Below are 12,887 nucleotides of genomic sequence, written 5' to 3'. Positions count from 1 at the left end.
GGCTATCTGTACAGATAATAACTCCTGTTTCAGATGGGCACTCGGGTGTTCACCGAATCTCCTTCTTAAGATCGACATTTGTTTCTCCAAGCTCAGTATTTCCCTATCTCTAGCTTTTTTGAAGTGACTTGAATAGCTTATGATCTGTCCTCTCTCAGCACCGCCTTCGCTGCCTCCCAAAAAAGAGTGGCGTCCAAAGTAGTCCTCTCATTAAAATGTTTATATTCTATCCAACGTGCTAACAGACATTCACAAAATTTCTCATCTCAATAGAGGAAGCTGGGAAAGGACCAAGGCCTAGTCGTACCTCTTGAGCCCCCTGGCTACCAAAGCATCCAAACCGCAGCCTGGTCTGAAATTACATATGGGCCAATTTGAGCGAACGGAAGGTCAATAGATAGTCTATCCGTGATTGAGTATTGTGGGCTCTCAACAAGTGTGTATAATCCCTGTCTAGAGGATGTAAAGCGCGCCACATGTCCAAGAGGTCCAACAGAGAGCCAAAATTCGGTAAACCTTTTGTTGACCTTGTCTTGGGAGGAGGGTGAGATTTATCAAGCTGGGGATCCCTTGTCATATTAAAGTCCCGTTCCCCCCCCCCCCCCCCCCCCCCCCCAGAATCAAGGGCACAGAGTCCTTCCCCGCAAGAATCGCTAATAAGCGCTTATAAAAATTATTGTCCAGTTGGTTGGGGGCATAAATGCTACCCAGTAAAGCTCCCTGCCTTGCTATTATAGCTTTACAAAAAATAAAACGGCCCTCAGGGTCTTTAACAATGTTACTTAACTGCGCTGTCAAACCTTTCCTAATAAGAATGGCCACTCCCCTTTTTTTACTCACTGCAGGGGAGGCCACACATTCCCCCACCCACCATTTCACTAATTTGTCATGTTCAACGTCGGAGAGATGCGTTTCTTGCAATAAAGCAATGTCAGCATGAATTCGCTGGAGATATTGCAGGAGTTTGGATCATTTTATGGGGGAGTGAATACCCTCCACATTCCAAGTGACTATCTTAACCATATTAAGGGATATGATGACACCCAATCTGCCAAAAGAAACATCTATCGAGAGAGAGAGGCCATCCCAGCCCGTGGCCCCTCCCAATCAGGTACCAAACTCTCCATATTAAAAAGCACAAATTTACCCTCAGCATGTCATTCAGCCTCCCCATAGTGCTATGAATCGCACCCCCTTGAGTGTTTCCCCCATCTAACAGACCCTCCTGAACCCCTACCCTCCCCTCCAACTCTTCCCCTGACGTTACCCTTTTACACTTCCTTATTCCAGAAAGTGGTTCCCGAAAGAACAAGTCACACTCGACATCCCTCCTCACAACCCTTTGCAACAAACAATTACAGAACCAGAACTAAAAACCCATATGAACTTACCTCCACGTGCAAGCCCTACACACATTCTTCCCCAGCCTCCTCGCAAGTCCCCATAAACCAGGTACACCAAACCTTGTCTCCTCTCATAACCCTGTGTAAAAATAAAAAAAGTAAAAAAAAATTATCCTAACTACAGCAATCACATTCCAGCTTAAGACAAACGCGAGATACACCCTCAGTATGTCTGGGACTGCCCATTGGTCACATTCGACAGTCATATAGCAGGGCAAGCCCAAAGATACCTCACTCCCGATCCCCCCACGTGGTCTTATCAAAGTACAGTTGCTTTAAGACTGTGGCGCACCAGTCATTGAAATGCAGTTCATGCTGGGTTGGTCCGTACACCACGAGATTGCAAGCCTAGGCTAGCATGCAATCGGCCAGAAAGACTTCTCAGTCTATAAGTTGCCGCTGATATCAAATGAAGTGGGACAACCCAGTCACTAGTGTATGTCATATTATCACAATAACAGTTCCCCCGCCACAGACCCCACTCATAACCCATATCACTCACACCGCAATAATAAAAAATTTTTAAAAACCCACACTTGTACCCGGTGGCAGCTTACACACGCCTGCCTGAGTAGAGTCATGCTACAACCCTCATTTCCAACTTTTTGTAATCCGTATGGCAGTCACTGCAAAGTAAATCCACTAGAAGAGTCTAACAACAACTCTGCTCAGATCAACCGACCATGTGCTCTCCTTGCGGGCTCGCAGGGCCCAGCTGACTCATGAACTTCTCTGCTTCTTCCACTGGTGTAAGTTTTCGTAGTGGACTGGTAAGTAATCCTCAATTTAGCAGGATAAAGGAGAGCAAATTTAATCTTGCTTGTCACCAACTGCAAGCAAATAGGTGAAAAATTCCGTTGCTGGGCTGCCATTACCACAGAGTAGTCCTGGAAGCAGAGAATTTTATGATTATTATATCTGACTTCCTTTCCTCCCCTTAGGGCTTGTAAAATCGGTGTTTTGTGGTTAAAGTTTAGCAGACGACAAATAACCACTCGTGGTCTGACAGAACCGGGTTGTTTGAGTCCCACCCAGTGCGCTCTTTCTATCTGTAGAGAGCCCAATGAGGCAGGGAGCACCAACTCCTTCATTAACCAGGGTTCCAGAAAGGTTCGCAGGTCTCTGTCCCCCAGCTCCTCCGGTAAGCCCACAAAGCGCAAATTGTTTCGCCTTGACCTGTTCTCCAAATCCTCAAGTTTCTCAGCATAAGACTCAAGCAGCTTTTGCATCTTAGTTTGTCCCGCCTCCACAGTCCTCCAAGTCCCTCATGCACTGTTGAAATACCGCCAAGTCCTGACTTAGTTGTGCCACATTACTCTGGAGACGCTCCAACTTGAAATCCAAAGAGCTTAATTTTTTGTCCAAAATTGCCTCCATTGCACTGGTCACCTCAGCGACAATCTCCGCTGCCCATGCAGATCCAACCAAAGAATTTGCGGGGCTCGCTGTGACCGCCATCTTGTCTTCTTGTAGCCGGCTCTTTTCTTTTTCTTTCTGCACCGATTTTGCTGCTATTTTCGCTGTCGACTACCCAGAAGCAAGTCCCAAGCTGTGCAGCTAATTGGCTGATATTGAGCCCAGATAAACTGCTGGACTTTGGGAGGGTTTTATTGCGGGATTTGTGAGGAGGTGGCAGGAGCTAGTTAGTGACCGCTCCCGTTCATAGCGTCACGTGACCCCCCAGCGCGACTTTCTAAAAGGACCCCACTGTTTCTTCACACCCCTGTCCTCTTTTCTGCTGGCCTTCTAAATTCTAAGGGTAGTCTAGTAAAACCTTCAGATAAATAAAGAGTCTGATTTTCAAAACAATTTAAGGTAGAAGAGGCTTCTGCCTGCTTAAATTGCACTGAGCAGGTCAGGAGGGAATATTCATACTTACCCAGGCAATGCCAATGAATATCCCCTGTGCAGAGCTGCCAAGAGGTCCTGATTTTTGAGAGGGAGATTTTAATACATGCCCCCAGCCCCCAACTCTGCCTTGGTCCTGCCCACACTACTTCATGGCTCCACCCCCTGGCACACCTTAAATCCACACCCATTCTAGAAAATATTTTATTTACATCAGTGACAGCAGGAATGGGAAAGAGGAAGTATTTCAGTTCACTCTATTAAAAGCTCTATCCAGCATCTATTCCCCCCGAGAGGGGGCCTCGACCTCCCCCCCCCCCCCCCCCCCCCACTTTGAGTTTAAGTCCACTCCAAAATTGTGGCACTGGTTGAATTGTTGGTGGAGATGCCCAAGACCTGCTAGCTGACGAGGTCCACTGTATGAGCCCCGTACTATGCTGTTTGAGCAGCACAGAAGTCGGCAGCATGCTTCATCCGCCGATGCCAAACCCTCCCACATATTCTCAGTTCCGGTACTTGAAAATGGAAAATAAGATGATACTTTTTTATTGTACTAGCCTAATACATTTTTCAATTAGCTTTCAGAGGCCAAAAGGTCAGTATACTGCCATTATGGTATCCTCTCCTGACCTGAGGAAGGAAGTGTTGGTTTCTGAAGGCTAGTCAAAAGTGTATTAAATTAGTCCAATATAAAGGTGTCACTTTATTTTCTATTTTGTGTTTTATTTATATTTATTAACCTTTATTAACACATCTATCACATTACTTTATCCTAAATTAAAAATAAAATTATTTTCTTTACCTTTATTGTCTAACCATTTACTTTTTCTAATTGTGTTGATCCCAGTCTCTTTGTTTCTGCTTTCCTTCGTCTTCTCTCTTGCCAGAGTTTCCTATCCATTTCTCATTTTTCTCCCTTCTTTTTTCTTTTATCAATTTATTTCTATGCCTCTGTCCAGATTTAATTCATTCTTACTATCCAGTCTTTAATTTTCCTCTTTTTACTTCATTTACCTATGGCTTTTCATCTTTCCCTCACTCTTGCCCTCCTCTTCCTCTTATTCTCCAGACTTTCACTAACTCTATCCTCTCCCTCTTTCCATCTAGCATCTCCCCTCTTTCTTTCCCTGCCCTTCTATCCAGTGTCTTCCTTCTTTCTCCCCATCCTTCCAGTGTCTCTTTCTCTCTGCATCCTTCCATCCAGTGTCTCCTCTCTTTCTCTCAGTACCCTTCCATCTAGCGTCTTCCATATCTCTCCCTACCCTTCCATTCAGTGTCCTCTCTTTCTCTCCCTACCCTTCCATCCACCATCTTTCCTTTCTCTCCCCATCCTCCCATCCAACATCTACCCTCTTTCCCAATCCTTTCATCCAGTGTCTCCATCTCTCCCCCCTTCCTTCCTTCCTTCCTTCCATCCAGTCTCTCTCTCTCTCTCTCTCTCTCTCTCTCTCCCCTTTTCCATTCATCATGTCCCCTCTCTCCCCATCCTTCCAGTGCCTCCCCTCTTTCTCTCTGCATCCTTCCATCCAGCATCCACCCTCTTTCTCTCCCCATCCTTCGAGTGTCTCCCCCTCTTTCTCTCTGCATCCTTCCATCTAGCATCTCCTCTCTTTCTCTCCATACCCTTCCATCTCTCCCCACTTTCTCTCCCTATCCTTCCATCCCTTCCTTCTTTCTCTCCCTACCCTTCAATTCAGTGTCTTCCCTATTTCTCTTCCCATCCTTCCAGTGTCTTCCCTCTTTCCTGCTTTCTTTCTTTCTTTCTTTCTTTTTCTTTCTCTCTCCCTCCTTCCTTCCATCTTCACTCTTTTCTCTCCCCAGCCAGCCAGCCAGCCAGGGTCTCCCCCTTTCTCCCCATCTTTCTACCCAGCGTCTTCTTTCTCTCCATTTTCTATCCGTGTCCCCTCTTTCTTTCCCCATATTTCCACTCATCATCATCTCTCTACCCCTCTTCCATCCAGTGTCCCCACTCTTCTATCTTCTTCCTCCCCTCTCTCCATTCAGCATCTCCTTTCTCTTTCTTCACACCCCTCCACTTCCCCTTCCCTTTCCCCTTACACAGCATCTTCTGTTCCCTGGCCACTGCTGCTTCTCCTGATGAGCAGCAGTGACCACAGGAAAACAACAAACAGCAAACACGGGGCTGCAGTCTTCAGGCATGCGCTGTTGGCTCTGCTGGTCCTCTGCCTCGAAAAGGGAAGTTGACATCACCAAGGGCAGGGAACCAGCAGAGCCAACAGTGCAGGCCTGAAGGCTGCAGCCCCGTGTTTGCTATTTTGCCACCGCTGCTGCTGCTCATTGGGAAAAGCAGCAGCAGCGATGGGGCAATGGCAGTGTATCATTGCTGAGCGGGAGAATTTCCCACTTTGTTAGAAGTGCAAGAGATCACCTGCCAAAGCAGGAGTCTCTCGCTTAATGCTGGAGACTTGACAGGTCTGCCTCTGACTGCTGTGGCACTCCCCAATTACTGCTGGGGAGCACCGGGGATAGATTCTGGGCAGAGCCATGAGTTATTCGGGCACTATCAGTATTCAGTACCAGTGCCAAATATGGAAAAAGAAGCCAGCAGATCAATATAACATCAGAAAGATTGTATTGAAGATACCGTATGTAAACAAATTGCCCGACACAGGCCGTGTTTCGCCCACCAAGGGCTGCGTCAGGGGCTACAATAAACAAACAGATTAAGTTATAATAAATAAAACATCAAATTTAAAATATAAAAAACATACCACCATAGTTTCCCATATATTCATGAACAAATAGATAATTTATAAGGTATAAAATGATAATAAAATATTATACATACATATATGTAAAATCTAAACATGAATAAATAAGTATGTGGTGTACGTAGAAAGACCACTTAATGCAAATAAATAAATAAATAAATAAATCATCCCATCACAAAAACGCTTATATGTATTAATATATATATATATATATATAAACATGTATACGATTACCAACATATATATAATAAATGATAAGTATCTATATAAGAACATATACATAAAAACATCAAAGCAAGGGCACTGATATAAAGCATTAGACCTTAAACATATATAAATAGGTGAAAATATTGTGTAACATATTAAACAATAAAAATGGAGTTGTGGACACATACCTAATTTAAAACCTTCTGAAAGGAGCAACTCTAAAAACGGAAAACCTAAAAATATGAATGCAATCAAACTCTAAATATATCAAACCAGCAATGATAAAAAATCATAATAATGAAAAATTAAAAAATAAGAAGTGAAACCAAAATAACAATACAAATAAGATTATGCAATAAAAAGTTACTCACGTGGTGTATAATAAATTGGAAAAAAACAGCTCATACAGCAGATACCTAAAATGACTATCCAAAGAATAAGGAATAAAAATTAAAAATAAAAATGAAAATAGGCGTCATACCTTGGAGATGCACAATATACTGAATGTATGTGAGAAACATCTAATGGAGTGATGTCATGGTTATACTATATATTGCTGTGTCAGGAAAAATAGTGCTATGGTGTGTGTATGCTCGCTGCCTAGGCCCACCCAGTTTGGATTCAGGCCCACCCAGCAGCGGAGCAGAGGGAGCAGGCAGCACTGATCCTGCATCTGCCTCCTTCTCTCTGACGGCAGCACTTCCCAGACGCTGCCTACCGCCGCCACGATCGCACGATCTACCTCCTCCCTCTATCTCACTCTCAACAGCAGCGGTAGCGTCGCGATTCAAACACGCTGCCTCCTGCTTCTAACCCGGAAGCGTCTCCTCTGCAGCATTTATGCATGCAGCATTTATGCATAAATGCATGCAGCATTTATCACTATTATTGAGATACATCAGCATTTTCCTGTGCTTTGGAGACTTGTATTTTCAGGCACTGCTCATCTCTGTTTTTAAAGCAAATCACTACACGTCTTTTACTTTCGGTTTCATTTTATGTCTATTTATGCATATTTTATTGCGCTCTATGTTTGGGTTTTTAAAATTCCCCTTCCTGCACATATTTTCTCTCACTGTGAACGAGTAACAGTAATACGTTAGAGCGTTTTATGGTGTTTTTTAATGATTTTAAACAGATATCACCAAGTGTAACCCTTTATTGTTAGACACCTTTGGCACATAGTTTTAAAGGTTTCTTTCTGACACAGCAATATATAGTATAACCATGACATCACTCCATTAGATGTTTCTCACATACATTCAGTATATTGTGCATCTCCAAGGTATGACGCCTATTTTCATTTTTATTTTTAATTTTTATTCCTTATTCTTTGGATAGTCATTTTAGGTATCTGCTGTATGAGCTGGTTTTTTCCAATTTATTATACACCACAAGTGAGTAACCTTTTATTGCATAATCTTATTCGTATTGTTATTTTGGTTTCACTTCTTATTTTTTAATTTTTCATTATTATGATTTTTTATCATTGCTGGTTTGATGTATTTAGGGTTTGATTGCATTCATATTTTTAGGTTTTCCGTTTTTAGAGTTGCTCCTTTCAGAAGGTTTCAAATTAGTATGTGTCCACCACTCCATTTTTATTGTTTAATATGTTACACAATATTTTCACAAATTTATATATGTTTAAGGTCTATATCAGTGCCCTTGCTTTGATGTTTTTATGTATATGTTCTTATATAGATACTTATCATTTATTATATATATGTTGGTAATCGTATACATGTTTATATATATATATTTTTTAATACATATAAGCGTTTTTGTGATGGGATGATTTATTTATTTATTTATTTGCATTAAGTGGTCTTTCTATGTACACCACATACTTATTTATTCAGGTTTAGATTTTACATGTATGTATGTATAATATTTTATTATCATTTCATACCTTGTACATTATCTATTTGTTCATGAATATATGAGAAACTATGGTGGTATGTTTTTTATATTTTAAATTTGATGTTTTATTTATTACTAGTAAAAAAGCCCCGTTTCTGATGCAAATGAAACGGGGGCTAGCAAGGTTTTCTTCAGAGTGTGCATGTGGGAGTGTGTGTGTCCCTGCCCTCTGCCCTCTCTCCTTTCCCCTGTGCTGTCTGTCCCCTCCCCCCTCTGAGTGGAGTTCTTCAGTGTTAAGTTTCCTGCTGTGCTGTGTTTGTGTTACAGAGAGAGTGAGAGCGTCTCTCTCCCCTCCCCCCTCTGAGTCCTTCACTGTTACAGAGAGAGCGATTTCGTGCTGTGCTGTTTTCCTTCACTGTTTGTGTTACAGAGAGAGCGAGGGTGGGGCAGACACTCATGGGGAAACCGGCGCTTCACACTGGCGCTTCACACTTCCGGCTGGAGGCTTCATTAGAACATTGGTGGTGCCTTTTATATATAGAGATAATTTAATCTGTTTGTTTATTGTAGCCCCTGACGCAGCCCTTGGTGGGTGAAACACGGCCTGTGTCAGGCAATTTGTTTACAATCTTTCTGATGTTATATTGATCTGCTGGCTTCTTTTTCCATATTGGATTTTGCAGATCGTTTGCCTTGTTGTTTTTTGGGACCTTCAGTACCAGTGCCTGCATAGCTAACAGGCCAAGTAGGAACACATAAATAGCAATCCTAACTTTGTCTGGTTAGCTATGCAGGTATGACACTGATTATCAGCCATTCCCACATAACTTCCAGGAGCTGCCAAAAAGCTGGATATTCAGTGCCAGTGCTTGGATATGGCCTGGCCAAGCCTATTTTAGCCAACAGTGATCAGTGTTAAAAAAAAACAATGAACACTGCTGACTAATATTGACTAGATGTGAGCCACTTTCCATGCTTTTGTGCTTCTTTGTCCCTGTAAAACTCCTTACGAATCTTGAGAGTAATTCTTGACTTTCTGCCATTTCTTTCAAACCTCAACGGCTGTAAAATTTAGACTTCCTTTACCTCTATAATCCACTCTGTCAAGCTTTCACTTTCATTTCATCATCTCAGAACCCGGATCCTGCAACCGTCATCTTTCCATTACATCCCAAGGATCAGTCCAGACAAATGGGTTGTGACCATCCATCAGCAGGTGGAGATAAAGAACTCTAATGAGTTGTGTCTCATAAGCTCCTGCTCTTAGCAGGCGGGATAGCAGCTCCTTTGCATTGTGGTGACTTCTGTGTGGCCTCCTGTCCTGCTTGCAGGTTCAATTAAGTTTGGGGTTGAGAATATCCTATGCCTCAGGTTTAAAGGTCTAGGTCCCTCCCTGCTCCCCTGTTGCCACTTTATACATCTTTATCTCAGTGTTCCCTTCTCTTTTACTCCTATCTAAAAATATATATATATATTTTTTTTTTAAAAAGCAGCCATTGTGGTTCTTTTTGAGAGCACTTGTGCTGTGAGAAGATTGTGGCGCTTCAGTGCCTTGGAGGTCATTAGGCTGGCTGTTTTCTGTGAGTATGTTTATTATTCTCTATGTCTGAGCCTATTAAGTCTTGTGCATGCTGCGAGAGTAAGCTCTCTGCTTCTGGTTCCTGCATGCTTTGCTTTACTTCTGTGGAAATGCCGCTTTTGCCTACTTCTGCCTTTCAATCTAGCCCCACTCCTTTGGCGGTTTTGGCAGACTCAGTGCCAATGACTCCTGCACTCTGCAAGGCTTCGGCAGCCATTTTGTCAGCGGGTTCCTCGCCTGCTACCCTGTCCCAGGATGTTGGTTATGTGGAGGTAGAAGTCTCTGCCCTGACGTTTTCACGTTCTGTTCATGGCACTGACTTGGACATTTCAGAGGCAGACGGGGGGGGGGGGGGGGGGGGGGGGAGGGGGGTGATGATCCTACTGTAGCTACTACTACTACTACTACTATTTAGCATTTCTATAGCGCTACAAGGCATACGCAGCGCTGTACAAACATAGAAGAAAGACAGTCCCTGCTCAAAGAGCTTACAATCTAATAGACAAAAAATAAATAAAGTAAGCTGAGCTGCTTTTTAGAATGGAATTGCCTCTGTTGATCACAAAATCTATGGAGGCTTTAAACATTTCCTTCCCCTGCTTCTCAGTCCTCTGGTCCTGCTCCATCAACTAAGAGACCTCCTGTATCTTTCCATATTCATGAGGCTATGCAGGAGCTTATTGCAGCTCAGTGGTAGAACCCTGATTCAAACCTCCGGGTGGCTCACACTATGTCCAGATTATATCCCTTCTTCAGTCTGATTTAGAGCAGTTTGTTCTACCTAAGGTGGATGCCCTTATTACGGCGGTTACTAAATGTACCACTATCCCTATTGAAGGCAGCACTGCATTACGTTTCAACAATTTTTACTGAAGGTACTAACCAAATGACATTCCATCAGTTCCATATACAACATATGCATAATCAAACCGCTTAACTAGAATAAATCTCTCAGTACCCCAACAAAACTTTTATATTTTCACCCCCCCCCCCCCTTTCCCATTTCTACCACCTGTCCCCATGTATCCAGTAGAGCTATACAAATCCTAATATATGTCCCTAGCTCCCTCCCCTCTACCCCCCCCCCCTTCCCAGTCCTACTTGCATGCCCTTATCCATGTAGTTCCATTCCTTCTGTATTGCCCCATGGCAACCTATTCAAGACTTGGCTCCGTGGAGGAAGTGACGTCACCAGCTTACATGGCCACTTATAGACGGTGCTCCCACACACCAGTGCTAATAAAACGAGCGTTCTCCCAAGAATAGAGACTTACTTAATCGTTCTTGGCCGCCGGAGGCAGTTAACAAGCAGAGAATCCCGACGGAGATGAGCCAACAAGCAGAGCTGAGCCAATTTGGCTTTGAAAATGGACCGTCGGCGAGGCAGACTCAGAGCAAACACCCGTGCGCACCAGGCTACGATCAGGAGGCGTGCCCCAGCAGTGCCTAGACCCCGTGATGGAAGGTACAGATCCAGCGACCGCGTCCCCGCTATCAGAGCTCAAAGATTGGCTGCAAGAAATACAAGCAGACGTCAAGGCTGTCAGATCTGACTTGGCGGCGTTAAGAGCCGATCTGAGGGGCGAAATAACAGAGCTAGGAAACAGCCTGGAACAGACGGAAACCCGCATTGAAGAACACACGGAAGAGCTTGGCTCGCTAGACCGGGCGATATCGGACGTGCGCCTGGGACAACAACAGCTGGCAGACAAATTGGAAGATATAGAAAACAGAAGTTGCAGGCATAACCTGCAATTTAGGGGCATCCCTGAAACCCCAGAATACATCGACTGCGAAAAGGTGGTGAGCGCAGTTCTGTCTGAGGCGGGCGCACCCCTAGAGGCCACAGCAGTCCTGCTTGAGCGCTCCCACAGAACCCTGGGCCCAGCTCAGAATAACGTGCACAAAGACATCATTGCATGCTTCCAGGACTTTAAAAGAGAGGGTGTTTCAGGCAGCCCGAAAGCTCAAAAACTTCCAATGGGACTCTTATCTGGTAGAGATATACCAGGATTTAGCGACCACCACTTTAAAACGACGAGCAGAGATGAAGCCGGTGACAAGGTGTTTGCAGGAATTGGGAATCTGGTATTGTTGGAAATATCCTTTCACCTTGGCTTTCTACAAATGTCATATGCATCAAGTGAAAACTCTGGTGGAGGCCAGAGAGATCCTTCCCGCGGAGCAACAGGAAGACCCTCCAGGGACCCTGGAGAGAGCTAATGCTCACAGAGCCCCGGCATCTCACTTGAAATGGCAACGAGTGGGCAAAGGACACAAGAGATTGCAACACCAGCAATCGGCTGGCAAGCTTATGTGACTGTGAGTAAAGTGAACAAAGGTATGATACTAAGTCCGAACTGGAAGGATGTAATTGAGACAGGGGACAGTCACTCAGTACAGAGAACATCTATTAATCTGAAAAAAATTAGCTTGTTTAAACAAAGGGGGGGGAGGGGAAGGAATGGGAGAATGGTTACTAAGCTGAACAGTTATGTTACTAAGGTGGGTGGGAAGGTGAGCGACTTCCTCAGCTTGATACTTCCTCTATCATGAGGAAGCATCATGGTGAACTTGGGGGGAAAGAGGAGGGAGGGAGGGAAGGGACTGGGAAACAACGGGAGGGGGGAGTTCTTAAAATGGGAGGGAGGAAGATGGCAAACGGTTGTGTCTGGAGATGGACAGAGGACAGAAGCGAGGAAATAGGAATGGTAGACCCCAATGGCTGAGGTAAAGTGGATGACAATGAATGTGAAAGGGTTGAACATCCCCCGGAAAAGGCAACTGATGTTTTGGGAGCTGGAGCGCCTTCGAGTAGACGTAGCACCAATACAAGAGACTCATCTTAAACCCCGTTATGAGTGACTTTGTTACCATAAGCAATACCCCAACATTTATTTTGCTTCAAGCACTGACAATACAAAAAGCAAAGGGGTGTTGATAGCTTGTAGGGGGTCCAAACCATGGGAAACACGGAAAGTGGTTAGAGACAAAGGAGGGAGATACTTACTGACAGTGGTGGGCCTGGCAGGACAAGTGTATACAATATTAAACATATATGGGCCCAACACACATCAAGGAGACTTTTTTCGGGAGCTCGGTAATTTGATAAGTAAATACATTGAAGGATCCCTATTGATAGGTGCAGATTTTAACATTACACTGAACCCACATTTAGACAACTCCTCAACAAAAATAAGTTATGCTAAACACTGCAGACGTACGCTTCAGGAGCTCATAACACAGTGGCAGTTG

The 12,887-nt window shown here is 44.0% G+C and overlaps 1 protein-coding gene across 1 annotated transcript in view; it reads left to right on the top strand.

Moving 5' to 3' along the window:
- Positions 1–12,887, top strand: part of LOC115474075 (polycystic kidney disease protein 1-like 1) — an 889,490-nt gene that overhangs the window by 665,863 nt on the left and 210,740 nt on the right. The window lies entirely within an intron of this gene.

Source organism: Microcaecilia unicolor, chromosome 1, assembly GCF_901765095.1.
Source record: "Microcaecilia unicolor chromosome 1, aMicUni1.1, whole genome shotgun sequence".
In the NCBI taxonomy this organism is placed as follows: domain Eukaryota; kingdom Metazoa; phylum Chordata; class Amphibia; order Gymnophiona; family Siphonopidae; genus Microcaecilia; species Microcaecilia unicolor.
The sequence above is the reverse complement of the archived record's forward strand: the minus strand, read 5'-3'. Positions and strand labels throughout refer to the sequence as shown.